Here is a 27,745-nt window from a genome sequence, read left to right on the forward strand (position 1 = left end):
GAAACAATTTTGTCTTCCTAGCTGTGCCCTCTCCTAAGTCAGTTTTTTGTTCTCAGTTTGGATCGTGTATGTTGCCTGGGTGCTGAAATGACTTTTTAACTGAGCATAGCGATGAGTCTGGTAGAAACACAGCATGTGTTGGCTGCAAATCTCTCTTGAGCTGAAGGTACGAGAAGGGAGGCAGTGCTGCACTTTCTTTCTGAAATTTTCATTTACCTTCATTTACTTTCCACGTTTGGCTTTGACAGCTCAGCTCTGTTCCTTCACAGAAGGGTGAGAGTGTTACAGAACTGTTGGTTTGGGCTTGCTTATTACTGTGAGTTCTGTTTCCTCAATTTCAGTTAATCTTTTTAGATGAGGTCTCTCGTGTGCTCCGTTCCCCAGTTTTTACTGCCTTACCCTGTTTCAGTGATGGCTATGTATATAGTATTCTGTGTTTTCATAATTCTTCAGAAAGTGTTGTTTTTATATCAGGGTAATTCTTGTTTGTTTGTTTTAATTTTTATTGTGCTTTAAGTGAAAGTTAACAAATCAAGTCAGTCTCTCACACAAAAACCCATATACACCTTGCTACACACTCCCAATTACTGTCTCCCTCCACTCTCTCTTTTTGTGTCCATTTCACCAGCTTCTAACCCCCTCCACCCTCTCATCTCCCCTCCAGGCAGGAGATGCCAATATAGTGTCAAGTGTCCACCTGATCCAAGAAGCTCACTCCTCACCAGCATCCCTCTCCAACCCATTGTCCAGTCCAATCCATGTCTGAAGAGTTGGCTTCGGGAATGGTTCCTGTCCGGGGCCAAGAGAAGGTCTGGGGGTCATGACCACGAGGGTCCTTCTAGTCTCAGTCAGACCATTAAGTCTGGTCTTAGGAGAATTTGGGGTCTGCATCCCACTGCTCCCCTGCTCCCTCAGGGGTTCTCTCTTGTGTTCTAGAAGGGTAGTTCTCGCCAGAAGAGTTCTACTTGGCTTTTCATTTACAACTGTAGTGAATTGAGTAGTGCTCCCCTCCAAAATTCATGTCCACCAAGAATCTCAGAATGTGACCTTGTTTAGAAATAGGGTCTTTGCAGATGTAAATCATGAAAAGTTAAGATGCGAGCAGCCTGAATTAGGGTGGGCCCTAAATGCAATGACTGGTATGCTCATAAGAGGAGAAAACACAGAGACACAGAAGAGAAGACCCTTTGAAGAGCGAGGTAGAGATTGGAGTGATACAAGGAAGACTTTTCGCCTGGAGCTTTTGGAGGGAGCATGTCCCTGCTTGCACCTTGATTTTGGACTTCTGGCCACCATGACTGTGAGAGAATTAACTCCTGTTGTCTTAACCCACCCAGTTTGTGGTAATTTGTTACACAGGCCTTGGAAACTAGTGTATCAATCAACACAAAATGGTAGACACTGAAGGTCAACCTCTTATTGACCTTCAGCTTGAGGGTATTCCAATTTCAGGAAGGTTTTACCCTACAGTGTTTGTAATCAACACAGTAAAATTTTCCATATGCAGGAAGCTCCTGTGTCTGGTTGCACCTTCCATCTTATCTTGGTCATTAAATTGCAAAAGATCTTACCACAATCCTATACCACTGGAAGGAGCCTCCATGGTCTTTTTAATCTTAACCTTTGGGAGTGGTCTGCCTTTTTTGTTCCATCAAAAGTGAATTTTCAGATCCCTTAAACCTACCTCTTTGTAGCACCTTGGAACTTAGGAATTGATTGTGTCTCTTATGTATTTATTTGTTCGTACTCTTAGAGCTCAGGGACTTGGTTGGAGTGCCAACGAACAAGTTGGAAAGCCCAATGAGGAGAAAAAGCTTGCAGAGAATGCAGGATGGTGCTGTACAGCCATGTCCTTTCTAATGTTCAGTGGGAAACAGCATTTGGAGTACAGTATACTGTATATAGTATGCAGTATAGGGTTGCTGTGAGTAGAAATCCACTTGATGGCAACTGTTGTTTTTATATATATATATATATATATGGCACTGAGTTTTTGTCTGGTTGTCTTAGACTGAGTTCTGGGTAGAGAAGCAAAACCAGTAAAGTGTATAAATATATATACAGAGAGATTTACATCAAGGAAGCGGCTCACGAGATTGTAGAGGCTGAAGCTTCCCAAGTCTGTGTATCAGGATAGAGGCTTCTGTCAATTCACGTAGCTGCAGGGGCTGGCGAACCCAAAATTGGCAGGCCTGAGAGTGGACTCTTAGACTGTGAAGATCAATGAATTCCAAGATCTGTAGATAAGCTGATAGCTCAAGTCCCAAGAGCTGGAGGTCAGGTGGACAGGAGGCAGTGCAGGATCCAGAGTGAGCAAAAACGCCAGAATGTCTGCTTATATTTGGATGCAGGCCACACTCCCAAGGAACCTCCCTCTCAACTGATTGGCTCCTCACAGCAGATTCAATCATGGGAGTGGTCACATATAAACACCGAGAATCATGGCCCAGCCAAGTTGACACACAATCTTAACCATCACAATGGTTCAAGCTATTAGGATGGGGAGAAAGAGAAGTCAATACACAGTTAATGAAAGGAAAAGAAAACAGTGTATTTAAAGGGGGAAATGACACTTCTGGTCAGTGGACATAAATGTTCGTTAACTTGGTGGCATTGCTTCAGCCTCTGTGTGCTTCTAGCCCCATACGTTCAAATGTAACATTGAAAGCTTCAAACCAGATAGTTTCGGTTCTCATGTTGTAAATTCAGTTATGCAGTGGTGATATGTTCACATAAAGTGGTGGCAGAAGTACTTACAAGGCTGAGAAACATTATTGAGCCTCTGCAGCCTTGCACTTTGACATGCTCTTTGGCTCCATGTCTTGGAATAGGGGCCGCTTGGTTGCTGTGATGATCTCCCTGGTAACTGAGGAATTGTCGCAACAAATGGAACCTCACGCCTCGAAAGCAGCTGTGGGTAGCACTAACATGAGCAGTCGTTACAGAGTCATGGCGAGATTTCACCACTCAGATTTTCTACTTAGTTCTACCAAGGAGACCTCTCAACAACAAATAGGCTCAGGATGTAAAACCATTTCCAATACAGAATTGCATTAGTACTTGTAGATGTTGTTTGTGCACACCCATGAAAACCCTGCTGATGACCAGTAGAAAACACGTTCTGCCATGTTTCCTGAGAGATGCCATGCATGAAGCAGGCTTTTCTGGGTCTGAGACCCAGTACAGCAGCAGGGAGCAGAGGACACGGAACTAATACTTTTTGCATGTGAACTCTCCCAGGCATTATGTTTTGTGAGCATTAATACTCTTAATGCAGAAATGATAATTTGTCTTAATTTGCACACTGAGGATCAGAGAGTTAAAATGACTCACTCCGTGTCAGACAATTAAGTAATACTTTTGGGGCAAAGAAGGAAAGAAATGAGGAAGGATGTGAGTGAATGAATGAGTGAGTGTGTGTGCATATGTGTGTAAATGTAGGAGGAAAAAACAATTTTCTTTGAATGATTTCTGAGGGCAACCATTTAATAGCAAAGTTGGAGAAACTCCTTCCGGTTCAGAGGAGGGGGAGAGCTTCGCCTCCAGTCCTCGTTCAGTCCAGGCTGCAGGGCAAAGGCTTGATCTGTCCTTGCTGAGCACTGGCCCCTGGTGTGCATGGGGAGAATGCAGGAAGGCTAGGGCTCCCCTCTCTTCCCTTTCTGCTTTTAAACGATGTAATTAATATAAATTAAATCATGTAGAGTTCAATCATTTTTACTTGTATTTACTGAAGAATTTTATGTATTCTGTTCTTAATTTAAAATGCAAACAAATAGTATTTTATAGTTTCCCTCTTAAACACACACACACACACACACATTGACTGAGTTAAGTTGCTTTTTACTTATTTAATACATAAATTGATTTTTTTTCTGTGTCAGTGAACTCTGGGAGATAAAAGCTTCCTTAGACCTGTAGTGTGTCATAGACAAACCAGCTTTATCTTAATCAAAGAAGATGGAGTTTGGATTTCTCTTGGACCAGCTCTATATCCTTAATAAGGCCATAAGCTGTCCACATAGCATCCATCACTGCCCAGACCAATTGCTCGAAGGCCGTCGATGTTGCCCGTTGTCTCTGGCTGTGTACCCTGCACAGCTGGCCCGGAGCGCCAGCCAGTCTTTCTTGCTCCAGCTGACAGGGCTAATCAGGATGATCAATATGGCCCCTGCTCCTCACAGTGCAGTCAGTAAGTGGGTTTGGTTTACTTAATGTCCATACGGAGTGACTATCTGAATGGGCAGTCGAGATTGAACTAAGCCTTCTGCCAATAAACTTTTGCTGGAGTGGAAAAGAATTAAACATGATCGTATCTGTGGAAGCAAAGCTCTTTGGAAGAGGATATTCCAAATTAGGTGAGTGTAGGTAAATACTGTATATAACACTTCAGAATTATTTCCTGCGTGATTTTTTTATGACTAAGCACTGGTGGCGTAGTGGTTAAGAGCTTGGCTGCTAACCAAAACGTTGGCAGTTCAAGTCTACCAGCCACTCCTTGAAACCCTATGGGGCAGTTCTACTCTGTCCTACGGGGTTGCTATGAGTCAGAACCAACTCAGTGGCACCTAACAACAACAACAAATCATGGTGGATGTTATTGGTTTGAGCACATGCTGAAAATCATTTGTTTCATTTTCATTGAAAATCTTTGTGACTCACAAATCAAAGGGAAAATTAGTCCTGCCTCTCCAGCTCACCCAGTGACTGGTCATAGTTCATTTATTAAAACCAAGTATAAAGCTGTGAATGAGCTTTTGCTGCAGGCATTGCAAAGATAAGGCCTGTAAGATCACTGTCTGGTTTATGTGTGAAATACTAGACCTTCATGTTATGGAAATGCAGGATACCTAAAGTTGAAATCATAGCTAACCCATCTCAGGAGTCCCTGCATGGTACAAATGGTTAGTGTGCTTCACCGCTACCTGATTCCCCCCATTCTAATTACCTGATAGTTATTTCCTATAGCATTGAAAATCCTTAGAAGCATTGCTTTTAATTAAAAAAAAAAAACAAAAAAACAAAAACAGTGGCTGTTGCATCAACTGTGACTCACGGCAACCCTATGTATGTCACAGCAGAACTGTGCTCCATACGGTTTTCAGTGGCAGATTTTTCAGAGGTAGATTGCCAGGCCTTTCCTTCAAAGCACCTCTGATTGGACCTGAACATCCATCCTTTTGGTTAGCAGCCAAGTGCTTTAACCTTTTGTACCACCCAGGAACTCCTGACGTGGACATTCTTTCGTGTTTCCATTTATCCCTCCGAAAAGATGTGCTGTCACTTCTTTGAAGCTTTGGACGCTTTGTTTAGTCTGTGTTTTGTGAATCATCTTATGCCCTTCAGTTCCCTTATACTACATTATCATGAACTTGAGGATATAAACCACACTTAATTGATCTGAGTATTTTCTATAACTCACAAGCTCTCGTGTATAATAGCGAATGAGCAAGACAGTGAGGTCACTAACCGGAAGGAAGGATCATGGGGAAGGTGGGTGGAGAAATGCATGCTTTGAGTCTGTCCATGTGCAGACGTAGATTGGGGACTGGGAGACTCCTTTTTCTCCTTGCCTTCCTGCCTCCCAAATTTTGACCTCGAAGTTTTTCTCTAGAGTCTGGAAAACCCAACTGAAAGCTGAAAAAACCAGCAGGAAGTTGAGTACAGAAAGTGAGTCCCTTCCCAGTTGATAAGCCCTTCCCTCACATTTTATTCTCTCGCCAGACGTGTTCTCACCCCCAAATGAAACACATGAACCCAAAAGATACAGCAAAATCAAAGATAAATAGGTTCTGAGTCAAATGAAGAACTCCCTAATGATGAAAATAGTCAACTTACTAAGAAATAACAATTAGAAGAACATTTTATTCTAAATTTTTGGCCAAGTAAATATTAACAATAACCCCAGAGCTGACTGTCTACACCAAATAGTGATCTCAGTTGGTACTGACGTTGATTTATTGTTTTTTTTTCCAATTGCAGTTGATTTGACACTGACTCACGGCAAACCCGTGTGAGTCAGAGTAGAACTGTGCTCTGCAGGATTTTCAAGATCTTCCTTAGGTTTTTTGGAACTAAATCACCAGACCTTTCTTCCAAGGCACTGGGTGAACTCAAACCACCAGACTTTCGGTTAGCAACCAAGAATGTTAACAGTTTACGTCACCTACGAACTCCAAAACAATATTAAGTAAAGAAAAAACAGAATTATCTGACTCCCAAGGTCTGTAAACAAAGTGCCCAAAGCTTCAAAGAAGTGAGATCAAATCATTTTAGGGGGAGAAGTGGAACATGAAAGAATCAGGAAATATTTTATGGAGAAAGTGACATTTCTGCCAGACTTTGGATAATAGGAGGGTTTTGTAGTACATAATTTTAGTTGGTGAAATGAAGAAGATTTGGAAATCACCAGTTGATGGTGATTATGTTTAAAAATAGCTATAATCTTCTAGAGATGCATACGTAATCCATTTGAAATACCGGTGACATAGCTTCCAGCATCACAGCAACTCACAAGCCAGCAGAGTACAGCAAACTAATAGACAGGTGGTGGGTGGGCTTCACAATAGACCTTGAACAATATTAACCAGCCTCTTTGCCCTGAAGAATCTTTTCATTGTTCATTTTCTGTGACAGAAATTGATGTTCTTTTTAGTCCAGTTTTTTTTTTTTCTTCTTCCTTTCCTGTATCAGTTTTAACTTCAAAGTTGGTCATTTTGAACCCTGGCATTTCAGAGGGCCTCAATCTAGTTGGAGACCAAGTACAGGAGTGAAAATCTTGGTTTTTTAAAACACAAGAGCCTAGTGCTTAGTTGTGACTGCATCTTGCTGACTACAAAAGCCTCAAGCAGCTTGAAAGATAGTGTACATACCAGTATAAGTTCGTGAACCTTACTCCCAAACACCAGTTTAATTCATGAAAATTTAACTAGAATCCTTTCTATCAAATTTATGACCAACGGGATTATGAAAATTAGTGTGGGGCAAAAACATGAATATGTTTTTATAAACTTATAGGGAAAGTCTCACCCACACGTAGCCACTGTACAGGTGGTGTTGGAGTTCATGCCACAGAAGTGTGACCACTGCGTGGGATCATAGAGGAGGGAGCAGTTCATGCTGATGAGGGAGCTTCAGGAAAGCTTCTGGGGTGGTAACATTCAAGATAACCTTGGAGGGTGAGTAGACTGGGAACAGGAGGAAAAATGTAGGCTTAGAACTCTAGGCCGAGGTTACCTGGGCAAAGGTAAGAGAGAATTAAAGTGAACTTCCAGCAGACTATGTCACCCTGGTGGCGCGATGGTTAAGCACTCAGCTGCTAACCCAAAGGTTGGCGATTCGAACCCACCCAGCAGCCCTGCAAAAGAAAAACCTGATGATCTGCTCCCGTAAAGATTACAACCTAGAAAACTTTATGGGGGCAGTTCTCCTCTGTCATGTAAGGCTAATATGAGTCAGAACCGACTGAACGGCACCTGACAACAGCATTCTAAGGAAGGTATATGGGTCCTCATTTGGAAGACCAATTGACTTGTCATTACATTAAAGGCTCACCCATCAAGTTCACCATGAATGTCAGATCTGCCCTTAGTTGTCTTTACTTGGGATACTACTGTAATTTATGCCTTAGTGTCAACACTATGATGGCTGAGATCCAGGATTTTCACTGTGTCCCTAAGTACAGAGGAGAGTGAGGGATCTGTTAACCCACAGGGGCCCGAGGATATTGCTTATGGGCCCTGTTAAAGAGGTCTCCTGACATGTGAACTTTGTATTCCACTGGGAAATAATGTATTGGTATTGGTTTTAAATTGCTAATTCAACCCAACCCACCCTCTATAAACAATGCATCTTCAGTAAAAGAGGGTCCAGAAAGATCCATGGTTTGGCCTGCAACTTCACGTCCCAGCTGTCCGTACCCCCTATAAACAACCCAACTTCAGTAAGAGAAGGTCTAGGGAGATCATGGTTTGGCCTGCAGCTTCACATCCCAGCTGTCCATACTTGTTTCCAAGTTAGAGAAAATTAGTTGTAGATGGTTTAAAGTGTTACTTTTCTGATGGTTTTTAAGTTATGGTGGCACTACAGGAAGATCCTTGCTTCTCACTTGATAGAGTAAGCCCCCTGTGCCCTCCAAGCGAACCTTCCTCCTGCGTCTTCACAGAAGGGTGGTGTGCGCTGGCCCAGGAGGGCCTTGAAGTGGAAAGGTCTCCAGTGAGAGAGGACAAGGGAGTGCGTTTATAGCTTCGTCTCAGACGTTAGGCTGTTGAAGAGAGCGAGATTTTCTCTTTTAGGGGCAGAGAGGAAAGAAAAACATCTTAGTTAAAGAGGGAAGAACAAAGAAGGAAGAAGTAGATGAGCTTTGACAGTTTTCCTCTGCTTTTTTGTCAGGTTGTCTTAAAACACTTGTTTGAAAGCACTGGAGTGCTGAGTCAATCCCTCAGCAATCCTGTATATGTCTGTGTGTGTGTGAGAAAGAATGTTGTGTGTATATGTGTGTGGTATGCATTCTTGTGGTGTGCATCGTGTGTGTCCCTGTACAAGTGTGTATATAAGCACGTGATAAAAGTAAAGGTAAGTAGAGGACTTGCTTTTTTTTTTTTTTTTAGATAAGTTTAGTGGCTAAAACAACACATTAATGTGACATCTACTGACCAAATAAGAAAAGTAAATGCGACTAAGAGAGATCAAACCCGTCTTAATCAGAAACCATTGCCTTGGCCTGCTAGAGCAGGGTGGCCTAGAAGCCGCTTGTGCTGATAACATCTTTGGATTGCTGCTGCTTTCGGCTGCCTAAGGGGAAAATTGTTGGGCTTTCAGGGTGACTGGAAGGTGCAGGAGTGTTTGTTGTCACTGTTCAAACATCAGAGCTGATGTGGGGGTAGCAGTGGGGGCAGCAACAGGGGCCCCCTCTGCAAATGTCATTGCTTGCATCTTGCAAACCACACAGACCTGGGGAGCTTAGCTCTTCACTCCCAAATGTGCCCATCGGCCTTCAGACTGTGACTCAGGCCCCTGACCTACTTTTCCTGGTTACTCATGCCTAAATGAAGCCTTCAGAGAACTCTTCCAAGCTGGAGTCATCTTGTTCCCAGCTCGACCCTTTCAGAGCATTGGCCTAAAGCAGAGGCCCCTACCCTGGAGTATGGCCAGACTCTGGTGGCTGCAGTGTAAGCCGAGGCTTTTTCAGTATCAGAGACCTAATTAATGAAAGGTGAGAGAGCGTAGGCTGTGGTTAGAGCAAGGAGTATGAGAAACAACTTTTGCCACAAGATGGTCTTTTGGTGTCAGCATCCATTTTGCTAGAATGCAGTGTTGCCCGAGAGCCGGGAGGAAGCTGGCAGCTGCTGCAAACTGCTAGGCTTGTGTGCCCTGCAAGGACGGGAAAGGATGGGAACTCCCACACCATATGTTCACAGGACGAGGGATGTAGGCTCAGGCTGGTGGGCAGGGGGAGTTTTTGGAGGATAAGACTCTGTCTCAAATCCAGCCCGTTCTAGACTTCTGTGTCACCAGCCTGCCTTTCAGTCTGCACTCTGGTAATGTCGTTTTGCTGGAGACTGCCGAGGAGATGGAGTGGGCAGATGGGGATGGGTTCTAAATGAAGGAGGACTGGCCAGTGCATATGAGGCTGTGCCGGAGAACGAGGCCGAGTACGTCTAGGCTACTGGAGCACAGGGCCTGAGTTCTCTGTGAACGGCATTTGCATTCCAACTGAACAACAGGCAGGTGCCATATCCTCCCATGTTCTGGGGGGCTAGCTAGACAGCATGAGGCTGCCTGCATGCCCGGACTTCGTTCCTCCTAATGGATTTCAAGCACCTGGGATGACAGCATGTGTAAGAATGCATATATGATATTAGCACATATGAGCATACCTAAGACATTTTAACAGGAGCTGGCCATGCGTTTGAGGCTTTTAAAATGACTGACTCTCAAATAATTTTACAGCGTGACAATCCCACGTAGGGTTCGCTAGAATTGCGTTCTCTATGGCTTAGGAAAATACAATTACTTGTGTTGCTTTTCATCCATTTGAATAAGCAAAATAAAAAACAAAAATAGGTATTTAAGGCCCACTTTGCCTGACGGCACTGGGTTTTTTACTGGGTTTGCCTGGAATACTAACATAAATAGCTTATCGACGTCTGCCAAGACTCAGCCTCTAGCCTTGGAAGATGGCAGTGACCCAGGCAGGCCGAAGCACAATTACTGACTTGAGTTTGGGAGACAAGTGAAGATGCTCACTACGGCCCTCTATGGTTTTCTTTCCCTATTATAAAGTCTGAATCCCACGAGACAATTGAACCTGAGAACCGGAGACTGAAACTAGCCTTCTCCCTGCTACAGGCAGGCCGACGGCCTGGATGGGCACCTAGACGTGGTGGCACTAGATGCTGAAAGTCCACTGCAAGATCACCTAGTGCTTGTCACTTATTTTAGAGATGAGAATAAGCGAGGCTCGGAGATGGTATATGTCTTGTCCAAGGACGCCCAGTCTTAGAGGCCCATGTAATGCTCCTTGGGAAGTTATAAATGTGAGCTTTCGGTTGGAACAAGTGACATCTGGTGTGAAGCTGACGTGTAGATGAAGCTAAAGATGGCGTGACTGGTGTTTGATGCAGGGTGGTTGACGTAGAGGCAAAACGTGAGGGGAATAGTTAGGAGTTAGTTTTAGCACAAGGACAAATACCAATGTGTTTCCTCTTGGCAGATATTCAGTTACATTATCATAAGTATGTCCAACTCTGCCCACTAAAATAGGATTGTAGATGTATTTGGAGGGTTGAGAGGAAGAACTAAGGTAAGTTCTGGTAGCAAAAGAGTCAAGAAACCTCTTGTTTTATGCTTGCTTATGCTAGCCACGCCTTTATTACACATCCCTTTTAAAATTTCATTACCACTGAAGGCTAATGCAGTTCCAGTAGTTAGACCATTTTGTTTCTTGGCAAAAGAGAATTCTTAAGGGGATGATCCATCCTCTTGGCTGTGCAGGCAGGAAGGCTAGATGTTCAATTGTCTCTATCATTCTGCCTCTGGAGTGGTGGAGTTATACCCCAAATACCGCAGTTGGTTTAATCGTAAGGGGATTTTATAGGGATGTCATTTCTGTCTTGCTGTCTTTGTCCTCCGGATGGAGGGAATTGGTGAATCTTGGGAGCCAGCCAAGAAGGGAATTAGGTAAGCAAAGTCTTTATTTCTGCTTTTACCTTATATACATAGAGTAGTAATTTTTAATAGCTACCATTATGCTTAGAGGCTAGCACAGAAGCTGAACGGTTTTGTGTATGATTCATTGTTTTAAAAAAGGAAGAGCCATACTGCATGCATATTAAGGATTTTGTTTCTTAGCTATACCAGAATTACCTTTATTCATTTGAGTTTTTAAAATTGGTTATTATGCATTTCCATGGTCAGTGTCAAGTATATTACTTCTCTTTGCCTTTCCTAATTTCTTCTTTTTTTTTTATTTAAGAAATCCACTTGTTAAAACTTCAGCATAAATGATGTCTATCAGACAATTTTCAGTTTGTGTTCACTTAATCCTTTCCAGGTAGCAATCCTGTTATGTGTCTGCTCCTGCCATGTGGAGCTGTGAAGTGTTTAGCTTTGGAATTTAATCCATTAAGATTCAAATCATGCTGTGACTTTAGTTTCAATAGAGAAAATTACAAGAAGAGTGGAATCACATATGGACTGACAACATAGAAACATTCTCATTTTTCATAACCCTGATATAGAAGTCAGAGCCGTGGTGGCACAGTGATTAAGTGCTCAGCTGCTAACCAAAACGGCTGGCAGTTCAGGTCTACCAGCTGTTCCATGGGAGAAAGATGTGGCAGTCTGCTTCCATAAAGATTATGGTCTCGGAAACCCTATGGGGCAGTTCTGTTCTGTCCTGTAGGGTCGCTTTGAGTTGGAATCAACTTGACCGCAACGAGTTTGGTTTTGCATGTGTATGTGTGTCTAGGCAAAGTCCCAATATGACAGTGTCACTGAAACAGGAAAGAAAGTTGAAATAATATTAATGCTAAACTCAGATCGTTATATATCGTAGACCTCAATAAGTGTTTGTTGAATTAAATGGGAGTGTTGTTATGAAACCCCTCGAAACCCCTCACAATTATTGCTACGCTTGAGCACATTGTTGTAGCCACTGTGTCAGTCCATCTCGTTGAGGGTCTGCCTCTCTTTCGCTGACCTCCTGCTTTACCAAGCATGATGTCCTTCTCCAAGGACTGGTCCCTCCTGATGACACGTCCGAAGTAGGTGAAATGAAGTCTTAACCGTCCTTGCTTCTAGACAGATTTGTTCATCCTTCTGGCAGTCAGTGGTGTATTCAGTATTCTTCACCAACATGGGATGGTGCAGGACTGGGTAATGTTTCGTTCTGTTGGGGTTTGCTGTGTGTCAGAATGAACTCGATGGCACCTAACAACAGCAGCAACAACATTATAAAACTCAAAAACAAAACCAAACCCATTGCTTTCCAGTCATTTCTAACTCGTAACTACCCTATAGACAAAGCAGAATTACCCCATAGGGCTTCCAAGGCTGTAAATCTTTACGGAAGCAGACTGTGACACATCTTTCTCCCCTGACGTGGCTGGTGGATTCAAACTGCTGATCTTTCAGGTAGCAGCCAAGCACTTAACCACTGCACCACCAGGGCTCCTTGGATTATTAAGTATGTGTGAATTATAAGTAGAGACCATATGTGTTCTCTAATCTATCCTAAGTGAGAGGTACTTTTCAAAGGGAGCTCTAGATATTGAGGTTTAATAATTTATCCTCGTAATGAGGGTCTGCAGTTAGACGCTGGGTTGGCCATTCCTGTGTACCGTGCATGGGGAAAGAAAGTATGTCAACACGTAAATGAGATATTGAACCTCCCTTCCATAAGCCCTTGTTTGTTGTGATTAAGAAGGTGTAAAGTGAGAGATGGATCTGATATTTCAGGAATGGCTCTTGAGAGGAGTTTTTTATTTAGAAACTCATAAGACCAAATGGTAGAGTAGAAGGTGGTTTGTTGCTTATAGAGTCTAGCAGAGGGTTCTGGGTGGCTGTCTTATCAGGGATCTCTAGAAAAACAGAACCTGTGATGTGTGTGTATGTGTATGTATGTATATAATACATACATATATATGTAAAGAGACACAGAGAGAGAGATTTTGATTGATTTACTTCAAGAAATTGGCTCACATGATTGTGAGGGGCTGGCAAGTCCGACATCTTATAGGTCAGGCGATAGGCTAGAGACCCCTATAGGCTTGTATCCCAAAATCCATAGGTCAGGTGAGGAGAAGAGTAAAGAGTAAGAGTGTTCTGGCAAAATGTCTATTTTTTGCTCTGGGGCCTTCAACTGATCAACTGAGGCCCACCCACAGTAGGAAATGTTATCTGCTTTACTTGAAGCCAATGATTTAATCATATGTAATTACTTTATAACAGTAATTGGTGTTTTACCAAACAACTGGACACCATAGCCTAGCCAAGTTGACATATAAAATTAACCATCACAATAAATAGCCTTACGGAATTTGGTCATATAATTATGATACTCCACTTTCTTTCGCTTCAGGAATTCCTTGCCCTGCAAGGTTTCCCAGGACAGTCTTGAGAATTACCTGTTTGGCCACGTAACTCTCAATTTTCTAATTTTTGTATCAGACGTTTTGCATAATAGAGTCTGATGGACCTCATCTAGGCTCTGCCACTTCCTAGGTGTCACTGACTTTACATGGTGCCTGAATGAGATCAGTGGGTGTCTTAGTTATCTAGTGCTGCTATAACAGAAATGCTACAAGTGGATAACTTTAACAAACAGAACTTTATTCTCTCATAGTCTAGAAAGTAGAAGTCAAAATTCAGGGTACCGTCCCAAGGGAAGACTTTCTCTCTCTGTCAGCCTTGGGGGAAGGTCCTTGTCATCAAACTTCACTGGTCTAGGAGCTCCTCAGCGCAGGGACCTAGGTCCAAAGGACACGCTTTGCTTTTGGCACTAATTTCTTGGTGGTATGAGGAAACTCTGGTGGCACAGTGGTTACGTGCTACGGCTGCTAACCAAGAGGTCGGCAGTTTGAATCTGTCAGGCGCTTCTTGGAAACTCTATGGTGCAGCTCTGCTCTGTCCTATAGGGTCGCTATGAGTCAGAATCAACTTGACGGCAGTGGGGTTGGGTTTTTTTTTTTTTTTTATGAGATCCCCTTGTCTCTCTGCTAGATTCTCTCTTTTATATCTCAAAAGAGATTGACTCAAGATCAACCTAATCTTATAGATTGAGTCCTGCCTCATTAACATAACTGCCTCTAGTCATGCTCGTTAACATCATAGAGGTAGGATTTACAATAAATGGGAAAATCACATCAGGTGACAAAATGGTGGACAATCACACAATAATGGGAATCATGGCCTAGTCAAGTTGGCACACGTTCTTAGGGGACACAATTCAATCCATAGCATCCCACCCTTTACCAGTACCCAGTGCTGTCTAGTCGATTCCGACTCATAGCAATTTGGAAATTTGGAAATCCCACCCTTTGGCCCCCCCAAAACTCGTGTCCTTGCTACATATAAAACACATTTGCCCCATCATGTCATCCCAAAAGTCTTAAATCAACTCCAAGTCCAAAATCTTATCTTCTGAAAAATTCCCTTTCATCTGTGAAATCTAGAATACAAGTTAATCTGCTTCCAAAGCACAATGGCGGAACAAGCACAAGGTATACATTTCCATTACAAATGGAAGAAATTGAAGGGAGAGAAGGGATAACAGGCACCAAGCAAGTTAGCAGAACACATTACATTAGCCCTCCAGGCTTGAAAATAATCCTCTGTCCTCTGAGACCCTTTAGGCAGTGACACTGCCCTCCAGACTCTGGATGTTGGCCATACTCTCTGGATTCTGGGTGGAAGCCCCCTTGACCCTGGGCTTCATTCAGCTCCATCTTCCAGGCCTGCTGGAACAGCATCTCTATTCTCTTGGCTTTGGGTGGCCCCATTCTTCTAGTCTATCTGAGTGGTGACTCCACCCCTTTGACCCTGGCAGGCCTGTTCTTCTGCCCATTGGACTTGGCAGCCCTGCCCCCTCAGCTTTGGGCAACAGATCCAGCCCGATCTCGCTGGCATTCATGGAAGGCAACCTTACACTCCAGAACCGAGTTGGTGAAGATCTGGTTCTTTGAAACTTAGGAGGCTGTGGCCCCACCCTTTGAAACCCCAGAGGCCACAGCCCCACCGTTTGAGATTCCAGACGTCATGGCCCCACCCTTTGAGACTGAGGCAGCTCTGCTTCCTGTGTTCCTTGTCTCTTCAGCTTCTGCTTCCTTGTTTCTTGGCCTCTCGGCCTACCAGACCCTTGGGCCAGCCCAACATCTGCCCTGCTCGAGCATGTGTTCCAAAGCTCTTTAACTGTACTGATAAGTGCCTGGAGACACCCCACTCCACCAGTAAACCTTGGCTGGAAGGTACTCAACTCTCTTTCTCCGTGGCTCGGCTCCAGTGCTGTCTTGTGCCTGTCTTCTGGTTCTGCAGCCTCTGTTTCTCTGCTGCTGCTTCATCTGTGCCATCTCTGGTGTTACAGCTCTCCTCACTTCCTTCTGAGTCTTCACCAGAATTGTCTTTGAAATTCTTAATTCTACCAACAGTCTCTTCAAGGCAATCTAGGCTTTTACTATTAGGTACTTTAAAACTCTTCCAGTTTCTACCCATTCCCAGTTTCAAATCTGCTTCCACATTGTAGTTATCTGTTAGACCAGCACCCCACTCTCCTGGTACCAAATTCTGTCTTAGTTATCTAGTGCTGCTATAACAGTAATACCGCAGGTGGATGGCTTTAACAAAGAGAAGTTTATCCTCTCACAGTCTAGGAGGCTAAACGTCCAAATTCAGGGCAACAACTCCAGGGGAAGGTTTTCTCTCTTGGCTCTGGGGGAAGGTCCTTGTCATCAGTCTTCCCCTGGTCTAGGAGCTCCTTTGCACAGGGATCCTGGGTCCAAAGGCCACGTGCTTCTGGCTCATCTTGCTTGATGATGATGAGGTCCCCCTGGCTCTCTACTTGCTTCTCTCTTTTATATCTCAAAAGAGATTGACTCAAAATACAACCTAATCTTGTAGATTGAGTCCTGCCTCATTAACATAACTGCCTCTAACCTGACTCATTAACATCATAGAGGTAGGATTTCCAACACACAGGAAAATCATATCAGAGGACGAAATGGTGGGCAATCACACAATGTAGTGAATCATGGCCTGGCCATGTTGACACATTTTTGGGGTGCACAATTCAAGCCATAACAATGGGATAAACATTATATGCCTGGCACATAATGGATGATCAGTAAATGGTGTTCCCATTTCTCTGTGAGATGGTACTTCCACATCAGCCAGGTAGGACTGTTTCTGAAGATATATGAATTCCAAGATGGTTCTGCTCCTAAGAGAATATGCCGGAGCTGAGATTTGGAAGATATCTCAGTGTACCTAGCTAATTTTAGTTTTTCAAACTTCGTGTTCTGGGGTTGCCCTTCTGTGTTGATGTCTGTTAGTTTTGGGTTTTTTTTCCCCCTCCAGCGAGGCATTTTCCAAAGTTGTCCTGACATTTTGAGGCAGCTCTGTGTGAGTGAAAGCCATGAACTCTCTGAGGGCAGCAGTTTTGTTTTGTTTGCAAGAGCCTGGCTCAGTGCAGAGGTTAATTAAATGTTTGTTCCCTGGAGAATAATTGATAGGATGATTTTGCATATTTTCTATGCGTCTTTCCATATGTACCCAAATATATGCTTTTGAGTACATTTTGCTTTTCTTCATTTTTTTGGGTAGTGTTTCTAAAAAAAAAAAAGTGTTTCTAGGACCCGACAAAAGGCAAATGTGGAGGTAATGGGGACAAAATAAGCTCGAGAGCCTATTTTCCTATTAGGCAGCAGCTAAAAGTACGAGTTTTAGTCCATTTAAGCCTTGGAAAAATTCCTTAGAAAATATATGAACACACTGAAGGTAATTCAGGGTACTTAGACCATTTTAACGCCTTGTTCCCTTCAGTCTTAATTCAGAGATGCTCTTCTCTGTCTTCAAACTCAGGAAATTATCTTTTTTTGTTTATTTGGTGAAGCAACTGTTTGTTGTATAATACACAGAAAAAGAGTTGCCAGAAGGGTCATCAACAACAATCCCATCTAGTGTCACAGGTAGCTTGTGCCCCCGTTTAAATATTTCCTTAGCCCTGTTAGCTTCAACATATAAGATGCATATCCTCAAAGAAATCTGACTTTTTTCTTCTTCCTATAAGACTAACATAGTTTAAGGAGCCCTGGTGACACAATGGTTAAGCACTCAGCTACTAACAGAACGGTCAGTGGCCAGAATCCACCAGCAGCTCCTTGAGAGAAAAGACCTGGCAATCTGCTCCCATAAAGATTTCAGCCTAGGAAGCTCTATGGGGCAGTTCTACTCTATCACAAAGAGTTGCTATGAGTCGGAATCGACTTGGCCGCACACAAGAACAACAATATAGTGTAGCCACTTCACCCTTGAGATTGAAATGCTTCCTGTAAAACCAGACTTATTTCTCAAACCAGTTGATGAGCCCTTCAGGGTGAGGGACTGTATCTTAGTATCTTTATACCCGTTTAGGGCCTAACAGACTGTGGGCCATATAGCTGGCATCCAGTAACTTTTTATTTAATTGATTTTGTCAGTTTGATGCTGTTGTCTCCCAGTGTGTGATGTCTTTACTATACTTGGCTAGCCATTTGAAAATTACAGAGCTCTGAGCCCCACCTGAATTAATGCTCATGAAGACTGGATTTCTACAGTTACTGAAGGTTATTTCAGACCCACTGGGAAAAGTTCAGTTGCAATCTTCTCTCATCACTCCTAAATTAATCTTGGGTTTAGAATTCCCTAGTCTTTCTTCCCACCTCCATCCTCAGGGGAAAGTTAGGTGAAAGCTATTTCTTAGTGTTAAAAGCAGATAGAGCTAGTGGATAAAACAATGGGTGCTCCTGCATTACTGCTGGAAAAGTTGTGGATATATGGCAGTGGCTCCTCATAGTCGTTGCTTATTGCAGGTTGGCTATCGCTGGGGAGGAAAGGTCATACAGGTAGAGCCAGAGTTTAGGTACTAGGAGGGGGCCTTAAGTTATCCAGTCTAAAGGGGGCAATGAAGTTGAAGAAGGTCATCCTAGCATTTTTAGAACTGAGTGAGGAGTTGGCTCCTTGGGACTTTTGTCTTATAATCCATCCCACTATGTCTGCTGCTTCCCACTGGCTCCACAGGCAGCCTGGGGGGCTTAGACCTAAGCTTCCATGTGGGTGGAAGAGCTCCACATACTTGAAGGTTCTCCTTTCCAGAAGCAGGTGCTTGCGCAGCCGCTCTCTGCTGGGCTGAGGCGGGGTGTCTTTCAGCATTGATTTCTCGTTTCTGTTCCCGCTCTCTGTAGCCGTATCATAGAGAGATTGAAGGAATATTTTTTTTGATCTGCACTTACTTGATGCACAACCTTGTAACCTGCTCCACTGTTCTCTTCTTTTGCTTTCTGATGATCACGTACCACGTAACTAAATCGATAAAGAAGAGAATGGAGAAATAGCTGTTTAACATTTCAGGGGTGATGGAACAATGCTGTCTATAAATATTTATATTTTCCTGACATGATGCCTTTTTCTCTTGGCATTCAGAGTGTTTCATGAAGAGATTCACCACTGGAAGAAAAAGAATGGAGAGACTTTTTTTTTAATCTTTGTAAATTTTCTAGATGTCTTTCAAAAGATAAGTACTAAATAAGAAAACTCAGAACAGGGTTTTTTATTATAATAAATAGCTTTTTCTGCAGCACTGCCATCTTATAGCAAGCCTTTTCTCATCCAACATAGTAATAGTCAGGGGAAACATGAATGCAGTAGTTGGATGCTCTCAGAAAGTCAAACATATTTCTTCCCCTTGCTGCTTTCTGCATGTCCCTTAGCTTCCTATCCCTCCCTGGTCCTGGTCTCCCATTTCCTGTATGCCTCCTCTCCCAGATCTGTCTGCCTGGGTGGGCACCATCTGTGTTTCTGCTTTGATAGAGACCCCCGGAGCAGCCCAGAGCCCACCTGCAGTGGGAACCCAGCTGCCTTTCTTGGGGAGGGCGGAGGCCTGGGCAGGGAGCTTGGAAGTAGTCCCTACCCGAGTTCTCTGTTAGGGAGGTGGTGGTCGGGCTGGACAGTTGAAGGGCAAAGAAGCAAAGCAGCGTTTCCTTGCGTGGAGGTCCCTGAGCGTGTTTTCTGTATCTCAGAAATGCGGCAGTAGGCGGCAAGTGGAGGGAGTCTGTACTCTTTTACCTGACTCTTGTTCCAGCTGCCCAGTTTGGCAGTGGCGGTTATGCCTGCTGATATGTGATCAGTCTTTGATGACTAGAAAATGGAAAATTGATTATTATAAATGCATGCAATCTGGGGTAAATAAAAGCTTTTCAAAACACATCTGGGCCAGAAAATATGAAAACAGGACCCTGAAAAAGTTGAGCTCCACTAAAATAGTAAAGACTGAGCACACATGCGTCTGGGGCCCTTGTGGCCATATGTGGTCAGAGACCCAGGTTAAAGGCCATGATCCCATGAGATCTTCACGACACAGTAAGACCCCACACCTGACTTTTCCAGAGAGCTCATGCCGTGAGTCCTTATTTAGGTCAAGATGCTTCTGCAGCAGAATAATCGACCTTCCATTGGTGGATTATCTTTTCAAGTTTAGTGGTTTCATAGTGAGATTTTTTTTTTTTTTTTTTGGCTAATTTTTGTCCAAGTTAATTTTTTTTTATTGTGTCAGGTGGAAAGTTTACAGCACAAATTCATTTCTCATTAAAAAATTTATACACAAATTGTTTTGTGACATTGGTTGCAATCCCTGCAATGTGTCAGCACTCTCCCCTTTTCTCTTTGCACCCCGGGTTCCCTGTGTTCATTTATCTAGATTTCCTGTCTCTTCCTGCCTTCTTTATTTTCTGTCAGGGGTTGCCCATTAGGTGTCATATACTTGAATGAACTAAGAAGCACGTTCCTTACGTGTGTTATTGTTTGTTTTATAGGTCTGTCTAATCTTTGGCTGAAAGGTGGACTTTGGGAGTGGCTTCAGTTCTGAGTTAGCAGGGTGTCCAGGGGCCACAGTCGCTGTCAGAGCAGTAAGTCCGGTCTTTTTTTGTGAATTTGAATTTTGTTCTACATTTTTTTTCCACCGTGCCTGGAACCCTCTATTGTGATCCATGTCAGAGTGGTCAGTGGCGGTAGCGGGGCACCATCTAATTCTTCTGGGCTCAGGCTGGTGTAGGCTGTGGTTCATGTGGTCCATTAGTCCTTTGAACTGCTATTTTCCTTGCGTCTTTGGTTTTCTTCATTCTTCTTTACTTCTGATGTGATGGGGACCAATAGATGTATCTCAGATGGCTGCTCCCAAGCTTTTAAGACCCCAGATGCTACTCACCAAAGTAGAATATATAGTGAGATTTTTTTCATTGTCTCTTCTATATGTATTACGGTAATGATGATAAGGAGTCCCTGCCTGGGTGGTACAAATGGTTAACGTGGTTGTCTGCCAACTGACAGGTTGGAAGGTCAAGTCCATCCAGTGGTGCCTCAGAAGAAAGGCCTGGTGATCTACTTCTGAAAAATCGGTTATTGAAAAGCATATGAAACACAGTTCTGCTCTGACACACATAGGGCCACGGTGAGTCAGAAATGACTCAGTTAGATGGCAAATGGTACTCTTTGCAATGATAAAACCTGCAAACTTGAGTTTCAGAGGGAGCCGGGGTGATGTGAGAACCTACGAGGACAGTAGTGGGTGGGGCCATGGAGAGTGGCCTTGAGTACTCATGGGTGCTGTGAGTTGTTTGTAGTCTCCCCTTCATCTTGCGTGCCATCCTAGAATCACTTAGACCTTGAAAAGTCTTTTGTGACTGGAGTAATTTAGGCTCCCTGTGTAGCACTTGTACCCTGTATGGCTCTTTGGTTCCGTCCCCATGACCAGGCAGGAGCTCTGGGAAGGAAGGGTCAGGCCTTCTCTGTAGGAGCAACCTCTGGCCAGGAAATGGTGCTCAGTGATATATGTGGGTGAATTAACGAATGTAGGGGTGAATGCATTCTTTAAGAAACAAGCATTTTGCTTACCTGTTGGCTTTCTGCCATATTGAGAGGCAGAGCCAGGACTGAAATCTGGTTGTCTGTCTGTCTCTTTTTAATCAGTTTTGCATAAGATTTTAGAATTGGAGTAGCCACATCACCTCCCTGGCTTTAACGGTTTTTACCTCTAAAATTATATCACCAGCCACCTTTTGTAGAAAACAACAACAAAAAAAGCCAGACCCGTTGTCATCGAGTCGATTCTGACTCATAGCGACTGTATAGGAAAAAGAAAGCAGGGCACATTAAGAGCTGGTTGTTAATGAAGAGACATTGCCCTTCCTGCCCGCTCCACCAGCCTGAAGCCTGTCAACTCTTTGCCTTTGGGGGAAGGAATGCCTTCTAGAACTCCATATTTTCTCTGTTTTTATCTAAGCAGAGCATACTAAGTATTAAAAATAATAATAGCAGCTAATACTGTCATTAAAAAGAAACCCATTGCCGTTGAGTCGACTCTGACTCATACCGACCCTATAGGACAGAGTAGAACTGCCCCGTAGGGTTTCTAGGGAGCAGCTGGTAGATTCGAACTGCAGAACTTTTGGTTAGCAGCTGACCCCTTAATCACTGCACCACCAGGGCTCCAGTATTGTCACTAGACTTTGCAAATCAGAAGTTCTTTCCTATGTGCTATTTTACGTGAGTTTTGCATTAACTGAAACTCAGAGGGGGACTAACTCTGCCAAAGCCACACAGCTGCCAGGAGTTCAGTGTTAGTCAAGACAGTGGCTAGAATAGCCTTTAAAATCAATGGGAGATGGCAGCAGTCTTAAGATAGCTATAGATCTTTGTACACCTTTATTGAATGGTCCCTTGGAGGAACTGGCCTGATTCCTTCACAGATCTTTAGTTTTCTTTCTGACCCTTGTTCCTCAGTAATAAAAAGGAAAGAAAATCAGATGGCAGAATCTCTTCCACCTGTTCCTCAAATACTTGTTGAGAATTTGCCAGGTGCTGAAGATAAGAGATCATTGTGGGCCCTCAAGGAGCTCACAGTTACATGTAGGAAGCAGGCTCGGACTCCATTACTCATTCAGGGCTCCATTTTTTTTTTTTTTTTTCCTTTTTGAGCATCTACTCATCTGTCAGGCTTAGTGTAGGCCCAGGAGTCACAGTGGTCATGCGTGGTTATATCCCGGGTGGGTAGCACTGTGGGAGAGAGAAAAAGACAGATGGTGGCAAAGTGAGCCTTGAACAAGGAGGAGAACCTGCCCAGCCAGGAAGGGTAACTTTGCCTGAGGCTGTCCAGGGTGCTCTTCTGCTGTGTCTCTTCAAAGCCAGGCCATCTTTAAGACTGAGCTTATATCTCACCTCCAACCTAATGCCTTTCCTAACAGGCTCAGTCCAAAGTTGTCTTTTCCCCCATGAATACTTTTGGCCCTCTTGTCATCGTGCTTACTTTTTCAGAACTCCTTGCGTACCCCCTGGGAATGTTTTTCTCGTCCTGAGTGTGGGTCATGTGTGTGCCGGGAGAGTTTCAGCCCCCTTGAGTGCAGGACTGGTCCCACTCCATCAGGCATGGATCTATCTGAAACACTGGAAAGTGGCTGATGGTTACTGAGTGATCATCATCCCACCCTTGGTCGTTTTCACCATAGCCCTGAAATGTGAGACTTGATGCTCCCTGTGTCCCTGAAATATTTCTGTCCTAGATATTTGTGTCCACAATTTTAAGCTGTTGTGTTGAATGGGGGGAAATTCCACAGAAGGTTGTGAAAATGACTCAGTTGTGGAATGGAATATTTTATGGAATTACTTGGCATAAAAAGACCTAAGGCACTTCCTGTCCCCTTATATAACAGAGGGGATGATCTTACAAGGAAGAAAGCCATATACCTTCATCAGGAGTAATTGATAGTGATCTTGGGTTGTAGTTGGATATATTTATTTTAAGTCCTGAATAAAATAAAAGCCAAAATAAAGCAAACTATGTAAAACCAAACCAAATACTGTAGCTGCCCCACTGCAGTTAAACTCACATTTGTTGTTGTTGTTAGCGGCCATCGAATCAACTCCCAACTCATGTGTATAAAAACTCATTGCTACCGAGTAGATGCCAACTTACGGCGACCCTGCGTGTTCCAGAGTAGAACTGCTCCGGAGGGTTTTCTTGGCTGTGATCTAAACGGAAGCAGATCATCAGGGCTTTCTTCCATGGTACCACTGGGTGGGTTTGAACCACCAACCTTTAGGTTAGTGGTTGTGAACCATTTGCATATATAGTCTCTTCCATATTTCCCTGTATGAACCCTAAGGTCTACATAGTTTCAGCCATACCATTGTAATAGCACAAGCATTTCCCACATCGCAATGTACTTCTGTTGGATTGGTGTAGTATGGTGGTTTTGGAGAAAGGCTGTGGACCTGGAGGCTGATGTGTCCAGCTTAGAGCCCCACCCTCATCACTCACTAGTTCTGTGACCTTTGGGCAGAATATGTATGTATACACATGACCATGCATGGTGGCGCAGGGGTTAAGAGCTTGGCTGATAACCAAAAGGTCAGCAATTCGAATCCACCAGGCACTCCTTGGAAACCCTATGGGGCAGTTCTTCTCTGTCCTACAAGGTCACTGTGAGTCAGAATCAACTTGACAGCAACTGCCTTGGTTTTGGTTTTGTTACACCTACCTTTATGCTTATAGATTATTACATGCATTTGACTTTACCGTTAGTCAACTTGGAGTCCCTCAGTGGTGCCAACAGTTAATGCGCTTGATTGCTAACAGAAGGGTTGGTAGTTTGAGTTCACCTAGAGGCGCCTTGGAGCCCTGGTAGCACAGTGGTTAAGAGCTCAGGTGCTAACCAAAAGGTCAGCAGTTCGTGTTCACCAACCGCTCTTTGGAAACCCTATGAGGTAGTTCTACTCTGGCTTACAGGGTTGCTGTGAGTTGGAATCGATTCGACGGCAACGGGTAATGGTAATGGGTAGAGGTGCCTTGGAAGAAAAGCCTGGCTATCTTCCAAGCACATCAGCCACTGAGAACCCCATGGAGCACAGATCTGCTCTCCACATGAGAGGTCAGCATGAATTGAAATCGACTCAATGGCACCTGGTTTTGGTTAGTCAACTTATGTTTAAAGAACCACATTTGGGGAAATAGTACTAATTAAAATCCTAATTGAACCATATTTAAACTAAGTTAGGTGTTATGTTGAGGGACAAGGCAAATACCAATTCTACAGGCTAATACTACATTTGACGAAATATTATAACACAACTCCTGTCGATGAGGTGCTGGCACGTTCAAAGTTGGGGGATTCTTCAGTCTTGCCTTTTCTTTAGAATCCTTGTCTCTGTCTCCCCCTTGACTGGCCTTTTTATGTCCTCTGTTATCTTTCTCACTTCTTCCTAAGTTTTATATGTATTTTTGAAGTTTTTCAAGAACAAGCCCAGGCTGCAGAGACATTATAGTAAATGAGACCCTATTTTAAAATAATCCTTTGGGTATGTTCTAGAAATGTCTCTGTTGAGAGTCTGTTTATCATTTCAGGTCCTGCCCCATGGAAACAGGTCTTTTTTCTCCCGTGTGCTCTTAATGAAGTAATATTTAGGTATACAGGCTTAAATTTGATTTGTTCTCAGTCACTTGGAAATGTAGATCATATCCATAACTCACTGATGGATAGGCAAGACTTTTGATCTCGCTTTCTTTTCTAAGTATAGGAAGATGATACTCCACCAGAGCACTTCAGTTTAGTTAATATCCATTTTAAATTCTGGTTCGATCTGCTTGGCATTTCTAGAAGCTTGGGCGTGCAGAGAGCTGAGCACACAGAGTTTCTGTGATCGTTCACGTGACTTCGGAGGTAAATTCTAGCCCAGTCCTTTCTTTTTCTGTCAGTTGTTTCTGCTGTTGGCAGTATAGTTTAAAATTTATGTTAAACATCTGTCTTTTCTCTGCCTCTTTTCTATAAATCTGGTTGGTTGCCCAGGCCGGATGTTTGCCCCCTGTTCATTCTGCTGTCACTCTGTCTCTTCATATGGTCCCTGGCAGCCTGAGCCCTTGAGAACAGGCTCGTTCTGTGGGGTAGACTGAACTGTAAAGCTTATATTGATTATTGGCCTTCCCAGTTGTTAATGCATATTCATTTAGCTAATCCATAAATCAGACTGCTGATAGCTGTACATTCAGATTTCGTTCTTTCTTGGTGCCTTGATATCTTCTGGGTTGCTCTGTAATAATATTGATGGTTCCTTTGAGAGGCGAGGGAGGATGAGGAAATCTAGCCTAAGAAAATAACCTGAAATAAAGAACAGAAGGGGTTTTAAACAGAAAAATTTTTATTGCAGCCTTATTTATAATAGTGAAAACTTGCAAGTAGCTCATACGCACACACACACATAAAAAGCCAAAGGTGCAGCCAAGCAGATTATGGGGCTTTCCATTGCAATATTATAAATTTATTAAAAACAGTTCTTCTAAGGAGCTTGCAATGCTGTGGGGAATGATTTCTGTAATCAGAATGGGGAAACATCAGGATACAGAGATGCCTGACACTATGCATATCCCTGGAAGGAGATGTGACAGACGTTGGCAGTGCTTCTCTTAAGGTGGGGTGGGATGGGTCATGGAGGTTTGGATTCAGACGGACCTGGGTCTAAACCTCACCTTCCTCCTGGACTCCCTGTTACTCACAAGACACACCTCTCTTAGGCCTGAAATTTCTGGGATAATAGGATCCCTCTCTCATAGAATCGACGGCAATGGGTTCTCATAGAATCATTGAGTGCTTAGTGCAGTGTATGGCATTTAATGGTGCAAGAAGCGAAAGTTCAATTATTAATAAAAATAACATTATCAAGAATAAATATTTCACACACCTTACCGCTCTCATACACATGCACTGTATTTATTTCTGCATGTTTCGTTTGACCTTAAATGGCACCCATTAGGGGGCAGAGCCCCAGCCCAGCAACCTCTATCCAGTCACATGACCACTCTGCGTCCTGGTTGCCTTGCCTGGGTGAAGTTGAACGCCTCGGCATGGGGTGGTTATGTTGAAGACTCAGGGACTTGGCCTGTAAAAAGTGCTTAGAGTTAGCATGTAATCACTTATACATGTGAGCTGCTGTTATTATTTATTTAACATTTAAAATACGTGCACTTAATACTTCTTATATTCAGGAGAATAGGAAAGTTACAGCAAGGATTTATGTATCTGGCACAGAGTCGGACTTGATGGCTTGTAAGTCTGAGATCAGAGATGCTACAGGCTACATTTAGTTTACTCAAAACATTCAAAATTTTGACTATAAAGTGGGATGATCTTGGAATGAGTGGCCATAAAAAACAAGGATCCTTTGGAAAATCTAATCTGTTGTGTGAATGCTGCTGTGATAATACAGAGATAGACTGTGAGCCTCCAGAAATGTAAAAACTGGTTAAGTTCATTGGTTTGTTTCAATTCTCCAAATATGTGTCAGATTTTTAGGTCTGGTCTAACAGAAAAGCCTTTTTGATTTGTGGCTAATGGATTAAGTAACAGATAAAGGGCAAGGATATGTTTTTAATTTTCCTTCTTTTTTTTTTTTTTTCTTCGTAAGTCCTCTTTGCCAAAACCAGGACTGTTGCCTGTTTGAGTGGTTTATAATGTTGTCGGTGTGCTGCCTTTTGATTCACTGGAGAGATCCGGGGGGTGGGGGTGGGGGGGCGGAGGGGGTGGGGAGACGGACCCGGGAAGTGGGAGATTTCTCTAGTTTCTGAGTGAAGCCAAACATGATAATGCCAGTTTATACTGTCATTTCACAGTCCAAATCCACTCTGCTTTAGCAGATGTTCTTCAGTTCTTTGGAATATGCATGAGAGGGGGGGACTGGAAAAGGACTTCATCTAGTTCTTGCTTTTTTTTAAATAATGTTTTACTGCGTTTTCAGTGGAGGTTTACACAGCAGTTTGGGCTTCCATTCAACAATTTCTACATAAGTTGTTCAGTAACATGGGTTACATTCTTGGCAATGTGTGGGCATTCTCATTATTTCCATTCTGGTGGTACTGTTTTCATTAATCTAGCTTCCCTGTCCCCTTACATTCCATCTTTGTTTTAAAGCAATGGTTAACTGGTTGCATCCAGTTTTTGTCACACATTCTTCTAGGTTTGCCTGGGAAGCATTGAATGTATAAATATTTCTCTTGTATCTATTTTTATAAAAAGCCTCAGTTCATTTTAATGAGTATAAAAAAGTTTCAAATCACAGTTTAATTCATATCATTCTTCTTCTTTAACTTGTAAGAGGGAGAAAACATAGGAGAAGGGCTGAGAGGTAGACTGCAGAGGGCTAAGACGTATGAATGATTCATTGAGCTGTCTTGGCAACCTTAGGTGAACCAGTGCAATTGCTGGAGATTTCTTAGTGGTCCAATAAAAAAGCAGCAGTATGTACCTGCCAGCAAGTCATTGATCCTCCCAGACTCTGTCGTAATCTGTGAAATGGGGAGGCAAAAAAAAAAAAAAAATCTGTTTTATCATCTAGCCTGTTGAGCACATTCAGTGAGAAGACATATATATGAATGTGCCCTCTGCCATTTGGTGCTGGGTGGGCACTAGGGACAGCATCTCGGGCTCGTTTTGGTAGTGACTTCCGCCCAGGGGGC

At 43.2% G+C, this 27,745-nt stretch overlaps 1 protein-coding gene across 11 annotated transcripts in view; it reads left to right on the forward strand.

The window, feature by feature from the left end:
- TLN2 (talin 2) overlaps positions 1-27,745 on the forward strand; it is a 490,123-nt gene that overhangs the window by 247,093 nt on the left and 215,285 nt on the right. For 4 of the 11 annotated variants that reach the window (XM_049905876.1, XM_049905878.1, XM_049905879.1 and 1 more), the window contains one exon: positions 20,061-20,153. The exons of the other annotated variants lie outside the window; for them this stretch is intronic. The gene's annotated coding sequence lies outside the window, so the exon portion shown is untranslated. The remainder of the gene's footprint in view (positions 1-20,060; positions 20,154-27,745) is intronic. 11 annotated transcript variants of the gene reach the window in all.

The sequence above is a fragment of the Elephas maximus genome, chromosome 13 (genome assembly GCF_024166365.1).
Source record: "Elephas maximus indicus isolate mEleMax1 chromosome 13, mEleMax1 primary haplotype, whole genome shotgun sequence".
NCBI classification, from domain to species: domain Eukaryota; kingdom Metazoa; phylum Chordata; class Mammalia; order Proboscidea; family Elephantidae; genus Elephas; species Elephas maximus.